Consider the following 13,940-nt stretch of genomic DNA (forward strand, 5'->3'; position numbering starts at 1 on the left):
TGGCCCAAGCCTCTGAGCTTGACAGGAGCAGTCAGGGCTAGGAATGGCTAAAAAAGTAGTTTGTCTGCTCTCTAGGCCCAGGTTCTGGGCAGGGGGAGACCCATCCCTCAAGGGAGATGAAGCATTGTCTACAATGGAAAACAGCAAAAAAAACCCACATGATGCAAGAGGCACAGGAGTGAAAACTCCTCCTTCTTTGTCCCCTACCCCCCTCCCTACCCTTGTTTATGTGGTAGATGATGTGGATCAGCTGGTGGAAGAAAAATCCTATGGGATCCCTGCAGCAGATGCATGAGCTTCTTTGTTTCAGGTCTCTAGGCCTTCAGAAATGGGTTTCATCCTGACCTAGTTCTGATGTAGGACTTGGTGGGGCAGGTTATGGTCAGATGTGGGCTAGGATGACCTAAAATCGCAGGTCTCAGACCTATTCATGGAACTCCAAGAGTAGAGGAGAGTAGGCGGGAAGTGGAGCACAGACTTGAACAAGTCGCCTGGGCTCTGAGCGCCCCACGACCCACCCTAGCCCTAGGGCGCTATTCACCACAGCCCTTGTCATAGATTCATAGATGTTAGGGTTGGAAGGGACCTCAATAGATCATCGAGTCCGACCCCCTGCGTAGGCAGGAAAGGGTGCTGGGTCTAGATGACCCCAGCTAGATGCAAATCCAACCTCCTCTTGAAGACCCCCAGGGTAGGGGAGAGCACCACCTCCCTTGGGAGCCCGTTCCAGACCTTGGCCACTCGAACTGTGAAGAAGTTCTTCCTAATGTCCAATCTAAATCTGCTCTCTGCTAGCTTGTGGCCATTATTTCTTGTAAAAAGTCAAATGCTCCAGGTGAGGCTTGAACTCACAACCTTGGCATCACTTCCTCAGTACTGCCTTATAAGTACCATGTGCTAACCCATTGCACCACTGGAGCTGATCCATTGCACCACTGTCCCTGCCAGTGCCCTACTCCCTCACTCACTGTGGGGGCCTCTATCTGTCCCCCCACAACAGGCTTACCTGCTGTGGTGGGCAGCGCTCTGCACGCAGCCAGGATGCTGCAGGCTGTGGCTATATGTCTGTGACTGCGTGCGCCCTTCTCCTCCCCCCACTGCAGCCACCCGGAGCCTGTGCCTGGGCTGCCCCGCAGCCCTCTGCACTGCCACTGCTGCCCCTTGTTTTGGTGGGCTGAGCCCCATTAGCCCTGGCCTTCTACCATCTATGGTCCCAAGGTTAAAAAAAAAACCCATGCTGCAAAGTAGCAGCATAGAAATGCCTTCATGTGCAATGTGTGGCACCACAAACAGGTCTGCAGTGCAATATACCACATGTCTGTGCTCATCTGGATGTGCTCTACAACGTGAGAGGAGTGGGGACATATTCCTCCCCCCCACAGTGACAGACACACACAAACACACAATGTTCCCTTTCAGCTGTAGCCATGAGTAATCTGTTCTGTGCATGAATGTACATGCGGCCACAATACTCTGCCCCCAAAGAAGGCTGAGAGGTACAAAAGGGTCTGGTCATACAGTGTGAATGGAGGGTAGGGACAGAGAGAGATCAAACAGAGAAGGGAAGAGAAGAAGGACTAAGACAGGAGAGACGATAGAAGGAAGGAAAGGGAGGGGCAGATAGCAAGGGAGAAAGTAAAAAAGAGTAAGTGGAGGTTGGTGGAAGTTGGAGCACATTATAATGGAGGTGGGAACATATGGAGGTGATGTATTTCTGTCAAAAAGGTTTGTGTGTATGGTGTTTTTCCTCAGGGAAGCTTGCTGCAGATGCAGATGTGTGTCTGTGTATCAAATATATTTTCCCCAAGAGAAATGGCTTCTTGTTTTTAACCTGTTTTCCAGCGTGGCTGACAGGTGATAGGCTCATTCGGTATTGCCAGCTCTTGCATTATTATTGTAAGTCTCATGCTATTTGGTGTTTTTTCCTTAAAGACCCAGCTCCTGGATTCAGATGACTAGGTGTGTTTTGTGGCCGGTCTAATCATTGGCCCACCCACCTGTCTAGGGCCGTCCACCCACCTGCCTCGCCTTTGATGTAACTGATGAGTAGTTGTTCATAAGGCAGGAGGCTGCTCATTCACTGCCCAATGCTAAGGGCATAATACACAGCTCCACACCATCCCTACACTGTGTCCCATGCCTTGCAGATGTCATCACTATATGGTTCTGGCCTCACAATGGACCTCACTCTATGCCTGCCTGATGTTCAGACCCCACCTGGATGCCTCTTCCTCAGGCAGTCTACTCTACCCTCATTCTGGATGGCAGAATTCCCCAAGCCCTTTTTTCCTTGTGGCTGTGGCCCTCTCTGGGATCTTTTGCCTCACTGGCCCTGACTTTGCCTCTAGGCCAGTCAGGACTCCTTGCCTCTAGCCCTGGCCATCCCTTGCAGTGGGCACCCTGGCCTTTCTACCAGTCTGGTTCTGGCCCCAGCATGGACCAGCGAGGTTACTTTTGGTAGGTACTGAGCCACTCACCCTCATACTCCCATACGGGTCCACCTTCTCAGGCCCCTCCAGACACAGCTCCCTTTCTACTTAGGCTGGCATATGCACAGTTCTTTGGGCCCCTGCATACAGACCATACTCTGCACAGCCTACTCTTACACACCTCCTCACCAGGGCTCTTGGGCCTTACACCCCTTGGGTCTCAGGCCTGAATACATGCCTGAACCCCTTGCCTGTCCCCTCTATGGGGTAACCCACCAGGTCATGGGGGCTGAGGCTTTCCAGCACGCCCATCCTCACCTTTCACTGGGGAGACACTGGTGTGACAATTCCTGGAGACCATCCCGCCACAGGCAGCCCCACCACACCATTCAGCCCCAGCAGGGTGTAGTTTTAGGTCACGTTGTTGCCCTGTGGGGTCAGGTTAACTCTCGGGATCTCAATATTGCACTGTTAGACAGAAGGGTGTGACAATTACACATATACAAACACACAAATCAATTAGGTACATACACACACGCTACCAACTCAGGCATGTACACATCCAAACCAGCCTAGGCACATGCATACCTATCACCAATTCAAGCACATACATTATACACCCCAAAAGTTAGACAAAAATCAATTGTCCATACTCACATATTCAGTATACATACACAAATCACTAATTCGTATATCATGCACACAATAACAATAATTATATATACACACACGTGTTCACAACCCACCTATACATACACACAGGTAAGTTCCTAACTTGGATGGTACGGTATGTATGTGTGTGCTTGGGGGACCTGGGGGAAGAAAAAGGAGAGAGAGAGAGAGAGAGTTAAAGTGCAGGGAGTGAAAGTTGCCAGAACCAGGCTTAGAACCGATGGACTATAGGGAAGCTAGCTGAGGAACTGAGACTTGGGTTTACTTAAGACCGAGAGGCCCCAGGGTTACTCAAGGTCACTGGTGCAAGGGGAAAAGCCTGGTGGCAAGGAGGAGACAGCCAGGAAAGAGAGAGAGGTAGAAACCTGGGAGCTTGGGGCTAGAAACTGAGGCAGACAGCTGAGATATTGGGGGGGAGGACAGATAAGTGGTGGCAAGGAGGAGACAGCCAGGAAAGAGAGAGAGGTAGAAACCTGGGAGCTTGGGGCTAGAAACTGAGGCAGACAGCTGAGATATTGGGGGGGAGGACAGATAAGTGGTGGCAAGGAGGAGACAGCCAGGAAAGAAACTGAGGCAGAAACCTGGGAGCTCAGGAGAAAAGGCAGTGGGGACAAGGCAATAACAGTGGCTGCGATCCGGAAAAAAGGCAAAGGGGATAAGACAGCAGCAAAGTAATGGGGTTTGAAGGCAGAGAGGAGCTCAGGACAGGTGTTGGAGGTGGCGGTGATCCAGAAGCAGGAGAGGGAGAAATGAAACAAAAGTTAGAGGAGCAGAGATTGGAGCAGGGTTGAACTGTAGTAAAGCAAAACCCAACTCAGGGGTCCAAATAACAGTTTTATTAAACAGACAACACACCACACAGCCCCATGAAGTTATCAGTTAGGGAAGTCCAGCTAGGGAAGTCCAGCTAGGGAGTCCAGGTAGGGAAGAGAAGCAGAGTCCAAGTCCTTGGTTGAAGAGGGGATAGGGGGTGATAGCTACCTATCCAGGCTGGAAAGGGGTCTTTGTCCAGCGGGTGTTGTCCAGAGGGAGGTCACTAGCAGGGCCTCTGGGTGGATAGGTGGTGTGGCATGATGCTGGTCCAGATGGGGAGAGCGTCCCAAGGACATCTTCACTACCCCTTTTATGGGGCAGACTACCTATGATCTTCTATGGGGAGGGCCTGTCCAAGTCCTGTTCCAGAGGGCTCCAGGTATTCTTACTAAGCATGTGCAGTCTTGGCACAATGGTGGGTTGCCTCATCTTTTGTTTCTTGAATGCTGAGGGTGGTTCCAATGGCTGGATCATTGGTCCCGGTATTGGTGTTGATGGTTCGGTCATTCAGAGGAAGCTATTTTTAGATCTACTGCCATTGTCTCTCAAGTACCCTCATTCATCCCCATTCATTCAGGAACCAAGTTACATAGGAGGGGTAAGTGTGAGTCATAAGTTACACAAGGGGGCCTGGAGACAAGATAGAGACTTGACAAACAAAATGGAAACTTGACGTGACTTATGCTAACTTACATATGTAGGCCTAAATCATATAATACCAGTAAAACAGTAATATAGAACAGTAAAAATCAATATAAACATAAGAATTATACAATATAAAGAAGGACAAAAAACAAAACAAATACAACTTGCTACCAAAATAAAATGCTGAAGCTTATCCTATGTCTTAGGTCACTTATACTTATCTATAGGGAATAGAGAGGGAGAGAAAAAGTTGGAAATGGTTAGGAAAGGGGAGGGAATGCATTTTTAAATTTAAAAAAAAAGAAAAACTGGGGGTTTTGCTACAACATCCCAGGACCAGGAACCTCCTCCATCCCCACAGCCCCTACCCTGACCTCCAGGTGTTGTGGGAGCAGCAGCTCCAGCTAACAATGTTACTCCTGCAGCAACTGCCAGCTCAGCTCTGAGGGCCTGGGTTTATATAGAGGCTGCCCAACCCCACCCTCCAATGCAGGAGCCCTCTTGCAGTCATGTGACCGCCTCGTTAGGCCACACCCAACCTGCCAACTGCTCCATAGCCTCCTCAAACCTCTTAAAGTGGCAGGCACCAAAGGTACCTGCCACGCTAAGCGATACATTTGTCTTTTGCTTAAAATAAAATAAAGGAAGTGTCTTATCTTCGTGGTTACAGAAAAACTGCAACAGCTGAATATGAGGAACCCAAAGCCTATGAGGCAAATAAAAATATCCTGAGATTGACTAATTTGAAGATCTCATGCTTTGGAGGAAGACGTTCTAATTCATAATTGTTTATATTTTGATCATTCTTGAGAAACTGGAAGTTATTAACCCAGCTGAAGCTTTGCACGAATATGACTGCTGTTTCCAGTACCCAAGCTAGCTCCTTCACAACTAACTCAGGTAGCACTGCCTTCTGCCATGCAGACATACTCACTGGACACATCTACACAAGACGCTTAATGTGCAGTAGCCTAATAACACTGCACAGTAGCACATCGCAGCATGGATACTGCTAATATGGTACTGTGCAGTATTATTAAGCTACTGCACAGTAGCATCACTAAAAAGGTGTTTGCCGGTTCTACTGAACAGTAACTCTAGTTAGTGCGCATTTACTTAGTACTTCATTAAGCAAGTACTAAACGTAATCACAGTCACTACTGTGCATTAATGAACGTGTAGACATGCCCAATATGTCTCAAGTTGAGCACCCAGATTCCTGGGCCATTCCCAGATGCGCTGGCCAATTTTGAGAATGGTAGCAGCAACCTCTCTTTGCCTCATTATGCTGATCCCAAGAGATACAGAGATGTTCCCACGTACAGCTGATTGCAGAGAACCACAAATAGTGCGCCCTTGGAAGGACTTATAGAAGAGGTCAGGTCTTTTGGCTGATTAAAATTGGTAGAATTTGATTTTAATTAGTAACTGTCAGTCACTGTCCATTTTTCCTCCACCCAAGAGAAGCGACAATGTGAGTCATCACAATGCTGGAAGAGGCTAACAGAAAATGTTATTTGTATTGCCGTAGCATGTAGAACCGCCAGTCAAAGACAGATTGTATGAGGCTGTACCAACATAGAGCAGAAAGATGCTCCCTGCCCCAAACATCTTCCAGGCAGCAGAGAGTATTGACAGCTTCTCTTCACTGGCTATTCCAGTGGCATTCAATATGATCAAACTTCATGGTTTGCATATAAGATTTTTTTTCTGAATCCGCCTCATGTGGTGTCTTTTGTGTTCAGTCAGCTGTGAATAAGTAGCAGTCCGTATCCAAGCTGACTTTTTTAAATGCGCAAATCAAAAAAAAAAATCAGATAACATACTTGAAGCAGATTTTGTCATAGTAGCTCCATCAAATTTTTAAATTAGATATTTCCAAGGTTACTCTTAATTAATAATGAAAAGACTACAGCAGAGAAATTTAAACACTGGGTGTTCTTGGCCCAAACAATTATTTCTAGCTAATTCTTCCTCCTCAAAAACTGAGCCATCTAAGGTATGTGCATAACAGATGTGCATAATAATGAAGCCGTCACTGAAAAATATAGAAAGGGAAAGAAAAGGCTGCAATTTGCAAGTTTAATTTTGCACTCATCCAATATTTGATCAAGGAGGCAAATGAAACCTGGAAGGGATGTGTCAATGTGTCTTGGCAAGCCCTGATCATGCTGACAGGGCTTCAGCAGCAACTTGCAGATAGCAAGAACCATGAAAAAAGGTGGGCTAGGGGTCAGCTTTCTGCTTCTTAGGCCTGCTTGTGCTTACCTCGGCAGCTCCTATGGTTTCTCCCTTTTCTCTTTCATTCAACAGCAGGGCTAGTACAGACAAGGTTTAAGCCTGTCTACACTATAGATGCTGCACACTCAGAGGCCACCTGGAGCAGCAGAACCATTCACTCCACAAGAATTGCTCCACCTCTCAGCAGCTGGCGAACGTGTGTGAAGACATGGCATGGTTCATGGTCCCTTCACCAGCTCTGGGGGAGTTGCCAGAAGACTGCAGACGTACCTGTGCTTGGGGGGCTTGGATGCTGGCTTCCTCCGGAATTTCCTCCCACCAAGCCAAGTAAGTGTAAACATTGGCAGAGATCACTTGCAGTAAATACACGGCTGCTTGGCATTTCACTTTATGGACACTTGAGATTTCATGGCAGCAACAGGGACAAGCCTTGGGCTCCAAAAGATAGGCATTAGCAAGTCAGCCAGAGGAGAATCTCCACAAATTGCCATCAGTATGGAGCTTAAGACACACAGGAACATTATACTTCTCTTATTCCTTGAGAACTTGTACAATTTTTTCTGGAACTAAATGGCTGCTGTGTTTCACATCAGAGATGGCTACAAGTGATTATTGGTGAGCAATCACTGATTCTGTAATTTTATTGCTTCAGATCCTCAGCTGCGGCCAAAAACCTGCCTTTGTGTGGCTTTGATCCTGGATGTACCGATCCCCTAACATAAATCAGAGCTGCTTTCCACTGGCCCCATCCTTTCTGCTGGCTACCAAGGGAGGGACGATATATAAGCACCAGTGCAAGCTCTGTTGGCAGTTTTACACGTGCTCTGGGAGGCATGGGGGGGAGGTGCTTTAATTAGTGAGCCACGCTAAGTAAAAGCACCCAAGCATCATGTATATTGGTGTCCCGCATGTTAAAAAATGTTGGTGGGGCACTTTGAACTAAAGCTCATTCAACAAGCTTTATTTCAAAGTGCCCCGCCACCATTTTTCAGCATGGGGACGCTGATACACAATGACACTAGAGTCTGCCGGAGCACTGTAATTTCTGTGCTCCAGCAAACTCAGTTTAATTGAGTCTGCTCCGCCGTGCTGGATTTCCAACACGTTGGAGCTGACTCCCTGTATGTGTATAGGCGCTAGGGTAGCTATCATAGAGGACATTCTGGTTTTCTGCTACTCTGTCCTCTGTCCTCTATTGATACGAAACCCAACACCTTTATGTCCCCTATTTTTTTCTTCAAGAGAAAAATAGAGGACATAAAGGCGTCCAGTTTCATATCAATAGAGGGCAGAGGACAACTGGACTGTCCTCTATGATGGCCACCTTAATAGGCGACCTGTGCCACTGAAGGATCTCCCTACAGTGCCCCTCCATAGGGGCACTTTACACAAAGTGCCTGCATTACAGAGGTTAAGTCATTTTTAATATGCAAGAAGAGATATCTCTACTCAGTGCTCAAAGTCCAGTCTCACGAAGTGGCCTCAACAGGAAAGGTAATACCTCAGGGCAGGAGAGAAACAGAGGCCAGATGCCAGAGTGCAGGAGCTGAAGTTAGTAGCTCTCTGAGTCTGCAAAGAGCAAAGGAAGGTGAAGAGGCAGGCAGCAGATTCTTCAGGCTGCTTTGAACTGACACCAGAGGGCTGAGCTTCCAGCCAATCCCAAAAGTAAATCTGTGCCAGCCTCCGGCCCCCAGGGTGCTGACCTCACGCTCTGAAGCCTTTTAAATGGGGCTTGGCTGAAACAACAGAAACCCTGCTCACTTGTAAAGAACAGCGAGGAAGCATTTCAGGCATGCGTGTCCCAGGATGTTGGGGTAGGGCATGAGTCACTCACCACTGCCTGAATCGAGACACATTTAAGTTCTATTTCTGTGATGAAAGGGGAGAGAAGGGAGACACAGCAAAGGGGAAATGGCTTTGTACAGAGCCCAGCATTACTGCAGTGAACAATGGTCATTCACAAGCAACCCGCCTGTCAGTGAACGCCGGATGGATGAAGTCACGGAGAGAGTGGGATTTGGTACTGTGCCCTTTCCTCCCTGTTCAGTTTAGATCAGGAGCAAAGGTTAGTTTCTACCTAGACTCTAGTGACTGTTTATCTGTATCTTAAAACCACAGTGCAATGTGTTGATCTTGGCTGAGGACAGACCTAAAATTGTAGTGGCCAATGGTCCAACCACCCAGGATTAAAATGTACTTGCACTGATATGTAGAGATTGCTGGCTTGGAATTGGTGGGTGCTTGTAGAGCAAGACTGAGTTGCCTTGGCAGAGCTCACTTAAGACAGAAGATTGGGACAGAGGTGCTTTGAGGAAGCATTTGAACAGCACCTGTTAACCTTATAGCCAATAGGTAGCAAGTACAGTCTGTCACTCAGTTGACTCATAATTTCTAAAAATGATTACAAATGTTCTTGTAATGAGTAATTACAAACTTGTTCCAGCTCAGACAGGGTCTGCAGCATACCAGAGGTTCTCCGCTGGGTCCCAAATAGCCTATGGAAGGTCTCAGCTCACCAGAGAGATTTTAGTTTCCTGCAAACAGAGATCATATTTGGATTCCAGGCAAGTATTTAGGAGTTGGAGCTAGATTGTCAGTGACACGCCCATCAGCCTCTGAGCTCAGACTCAGGCCTTTCCTTCCAACAACTTAGTGGAAGCATATGACAGATGATTTTCTTGGCTTCAGCACCAGAGCTAAACGATGCTATCCCACCCCAAATTAAGGAGAGCTGTGATGAACCTGAACCAAATGCCTTGTCATAGCCAGCTCACTTCATCCTTCCTGCCTTCATCTGGGAAATACTTTGACAGGCAGCTGTTTGCAATGGCTTTTCATCCAGCCTCTGGAAAAGCTCTTGCTGCTAACCTACTTACCACGCCACACAAAATCAAAGTCCTTCCTTTGTTTTCTCTCTGTTGCCCCTGGAGTGTCCAGGATCTAAAAGTAACCATGTCAGGCCAAATCACACAGCCAGCCCTTTTGAAGAACAGCGTCTACTGCAGAAGTCATAGCTAGGGTTACCACATGTCCGGGTTTTCCTAGACAAAACCTCTTTTTGGGTCCTCTGATCTCTGTCTGAGCAGTTTTTTGAAATATGAACAAATGTCCTTTACTCTGCTAGTCCTTTTACAACACCGATGCTGGTAGAAATGCATTTCCTGGCTTGCCCTAGCAGCATGCGTGTTTACAAGGGATCCATTTGCTATGCAAAAACGTGGGTTTTCCTCTTTAAAGGAGGAAACTGTGGGCTTCTCCTTGCAGGCTGGCAGCTTTTCAGGCTGCAAGGAGCTTTGTGGGGCGACTGGAGACAGGGGACACTACATGTGTCTGAGCACACACATGTTCATGGCTAGCCCACAGCCAGGCAGGGTGCTGGGAGCAGCCTCGGCAGCTGGATGCAGGTAAGTCCATGGGGAGCAGGTGTTGGAGGGCCAGAGCTTGAGGACTGTCTGGGGGGCTCTGTGTGTGTGTGTCAGGGGGGTGGGTGCCTGCTGGCACTGAGGAAAGGGGGCTGGGGCTGGGGCTGGGGCAGGGTAGGGGGGGCCAGCAGTACTGGGGCCGGTGCCCATGGTTGCAGGGGTGGGGAAGCCAAGAGACACTGCCCAAGGTGGGGGTACATGGCCAGGCCACATGGCATGGCACAGGAGCCCCAGCCCAGGTTAGGGGGTGCCACAGGCCTCCTCTCCTCCTCCCTCCAGCTAGACTCACTCCATCACCACCTGCATGAATCAAAGCCACCGCAGCCTCCATGATCCACCCCAGTCGGGACGATTGTAGCTGAGGGCCCCCTTTGGCAGGACTCGGAGGAGCTGGTGGCTGTGGGTCTGGAGTGAGGGGCACCAGCAGGGCTGGGGGGCTGTGGCTTGGGAGTGAGGGGCACCAGAAGGGGCAGGGGACTGGGTCAAGAGTGTGGGGCACTGGCAGCACCAGGGGGCTGCGGGCTGGAAGTGGGGGTCAGCAGCAGGGACAGGAGAGCTGCGGGTTGGGAGTGAGAGGCAGCAGCATAGGCGAAGGGGGCGGGGGACTGTGGGTTGGGAGTGTGGGGCACCAGCAGGGCCTGGGGAGGACAGGGGACTGTGAGTTGGGAGTGAGGGCCACCAGCAGAGCCAGGGGACTATGGGTCAGGAATGAGGGGCACCGGCAGGGCTTTATTTTTGTTTTACATTTAATTTCTGAATCAATAACACTTGTTATTTCCTGTAACACTTAGAAACTGCCCCCTCCGATCATATTACCCCCCCCCGCCCCCAACACACTCCCTCCCATCTGGTGTCCATTGTTTTGGAACTGGAAATGTGGTAGCCCTAGTCATGGCAAAGAGTGTACTGGTTTCCTTCCCATTTGTTATCTGTAGCAGGGCCATTGCCAGACTGGCAACTAGCAGCCTTTTAAAATCAGAAGTGCCTTTTTCAAAGTGTGGTTTTCTGTTCTCTAGCAACACTGAAGAGTGCACTAGATCTTATATGCTAAGCAAGGCCAGACTTGCTCACTCTTTCAATTAAAGGTGAGGGAAAATGTCAAGGGATATGGTGGGAAATGGACTTGCTTTGAAGCCTGGAAAATGTGGAAACAAATCCCCAAAATTGAAGTCCCAACCTTGTACTCAGCTGTAAGTTTGGCGTGTGCCAGAGGCTGTTTGCATGTCACCACAGTGCCCTCTGCCGTCTAACAGCTGATTTCACCACCATAAGGCTACTATGGAGCTCCTTCTATCCAAACCAAGCTTCCCTGAAATGGGCAGGAGATGGAAAAAGGAAGGGTAACAGTCAGGGCAATCCCAGCAGAGGTACCACAACTGCAGGATGCACTGCCATCAGATTTGCACATGAGTCTGATCATGTGTAGAAAATGCCACAAGATGCATACAGCTTTGCTCTTCTCTAACTGTAGCCCCTGAAAGTTTATCAACTCTGTCCTTTTAAATCCATCTAAAAAGGAGGTGGCGGGGGGCAGGTCAACTTTGCTTCTTTTGTAATATACAGAGAGAGAGACTGAAAGTCTCTTACTACAATTCTTCAGCTAGCCGAATTGCTGTCGCTTCTTGGGGTCCCATTAAGAGTCCCCCTACAACTGGTGGGCGTTCCCATGTGCCTGGGTTACACTCACTCTTAGACCAGGATATGGGTTACAGCTTCTGGAGTAATCATAACTACTTTAGCATGATCAGTGGGTATTTAGACCCAGCAAGAGTTTTTCTTCAGGAGCCTGTGACAGCAATTTAGCAAAGAAACTCAAAAACAACTTATACAGAAGAAAGCATTATTATTTATTCTTTCACCAAAGTACGAGGCGCACAGGGCCAAAATAAGAAATCAGGAAGTATCCTACTTACATGATCCTTCATCTAAGTTTAGCCTCTCCTTCAGAAGCTCACTTGGGTTCAACTTATTCACTGTCTCAGAAGTAGAAGAAATAGCTTAAACTATGAGTAAATCTAAAATTTTGAAAAGAGGGGTGCAGATGTTTTGATGCCTTACCACATGTGGTACAACCCATATTTTTCTCCAGTTAAAAATAAACTAGAAGCTTTACTAATAAGCTAGGGGCCTAGAGCTACATTATTCAGTTTAAGATTGAAGCAAAAACAAACACAACTTTATTGGAATGTGCGTTAATTTGCTATATCATATATTGTGTATAAAAATGCAATAAGCTAGGCAAGAAATAATCAAAATATTTGATTTCATTAGTTCTGTAGTCATTAAAATTAAAAGTACATCTTTTTTCAGATTCATAAAACAAAATCTAGCCTCCTTGAGCATCTTGACAGTGTTTCCAATGCTTGGGTGAAAGTTATTTCCACACCTGAGTTAAAGTTCACCTGTGTTAACATTTTAACACCTGAGTTCATATTTTAAGCTAGAGTTAAAAACAGTCCACAGGGCTGTGAAATAGAAGTGATGTTACCAGGAGTAGCTAATAGACAGAAGAGTTACAGAAGAAAGGCTCTCTTGATTAGTGGACCGTTAACACCATTAAAAAGGGTAGCGGGTCATTAACACCTGTGGAATGAAGAGTTTAGAAAGCTTCAGGCAGATTATAATGAGCCATTAAATTAATGGACTCCCTCACTTCTGCCTGAATAGAAATGCTGCTGCCACTGCCAGGCACTTGGTTTTAAACTTTGGATGGACCAAGGATCGAAGGGGGTTGCAACTGCACCACTCTGCATCTGCCCTTTGCTTGAACTGCCTGCAGCATGCTCCCTGTATCTCCAAGAGTTTAGCCACAGATGGTTTAAAGTGGTGCTAACCCAGTTGCATTTATGTAACAAGATCATAGAATCATAGAAAATTCAGGTTAGAAGGGACTGCAGGAGGTCATTTAGTCCAACCACCTGCTGAAAACAAGACCAGCCCCAACTAGATCATCTGAGCCAAGGCTTTGTCTAGCCAGGTCTTAAAAACTTTGAAGGGTGGAGAGTCCACAACCTCTCTGGGTAACCTGTTCCAGTGCTTTACCTACCTCCTCATGAGAAAGTTCTCTCTAATATCTAACCTAAACTTCCCTTGCTACAACTTGAGCCCACTGCTCCTTGTTCTGTCATCTGCTACCACTGAGAACAGTCCAGCTCCATCCTCTTTGGACCCACCCTTCAGGTAGTTGAAGGTTGCTATTAAATCCCCTCTTGGTCTTCTCTTCTCCAGATCAAATAAGCACAGCAAGCATGTAACACAAACTCCCATTGACAAAACTGACAAATAGTTCTAGAGTTTCTAATTCTGTTAGAGTCTTTTCATATTGTAGTATATCAGGGCTGTCAAACTCAAATTAGCATGCAATATTTTCTGCCAGCACCCAGGGGGTTAATGCTGCCAACAATCACCCCTATCATTCTGATTTTTGTTGCCAACAGTAATTAAAAACTTTATATTCAGTGGTATGAAAAGGGTGGATGAGAGACTACCTATGTCGAGCAGCCACTGTGCTAAACCACCAGCTACTAGCCACACCAAAGCAGAGGCTCTGGCAGCTTTAGTGAGAAGCCCCACAGACTGGATGAGCCACTGCTGCAGGCAATTGCTTGACAATCCTGGAGTAGATGATAGTTATGTTCACATGATAGCATCTGGGTTCTGAAGTATTTTGCCAGTCCTCCAGCCATAATCCCATAATCCTGGTTGCTTTATTTGTCTG

General features: G+C 47.5%; 1 non-coding gene across 1 annotated transcript; it reads right to left on the reverse strand.

Annotated features, from left to right (window-relative positions):
- Positions 1–827: 827 nt before the first annotated feature.
- Positions 828–920, reverse strand: TRNAI-UAU. The gene is given in 2 exon segments: positions 828–863; positions 883–920. It is a non-coding gene; the product is annotated as a tRNA-Ile (tRNA).
- Positions 921–13,940: the final 13,020 nt, after the last annotated feature.

This window comes from Alligator sinensis, unplaced genomic scaffold (assembly GCF_000455745.1).
Source record: "Alligator sinensis unplaced genomic scaffold, ASM45574v1 scaffold492_1, whole genome shotgun sequence".
Taxonomy (NCBI): domain Eukaryota; kingdom Metazoa; phylum Chordata; order Crocodylia; family Alligatoridae; genus Alligator; species Alligator sinensis.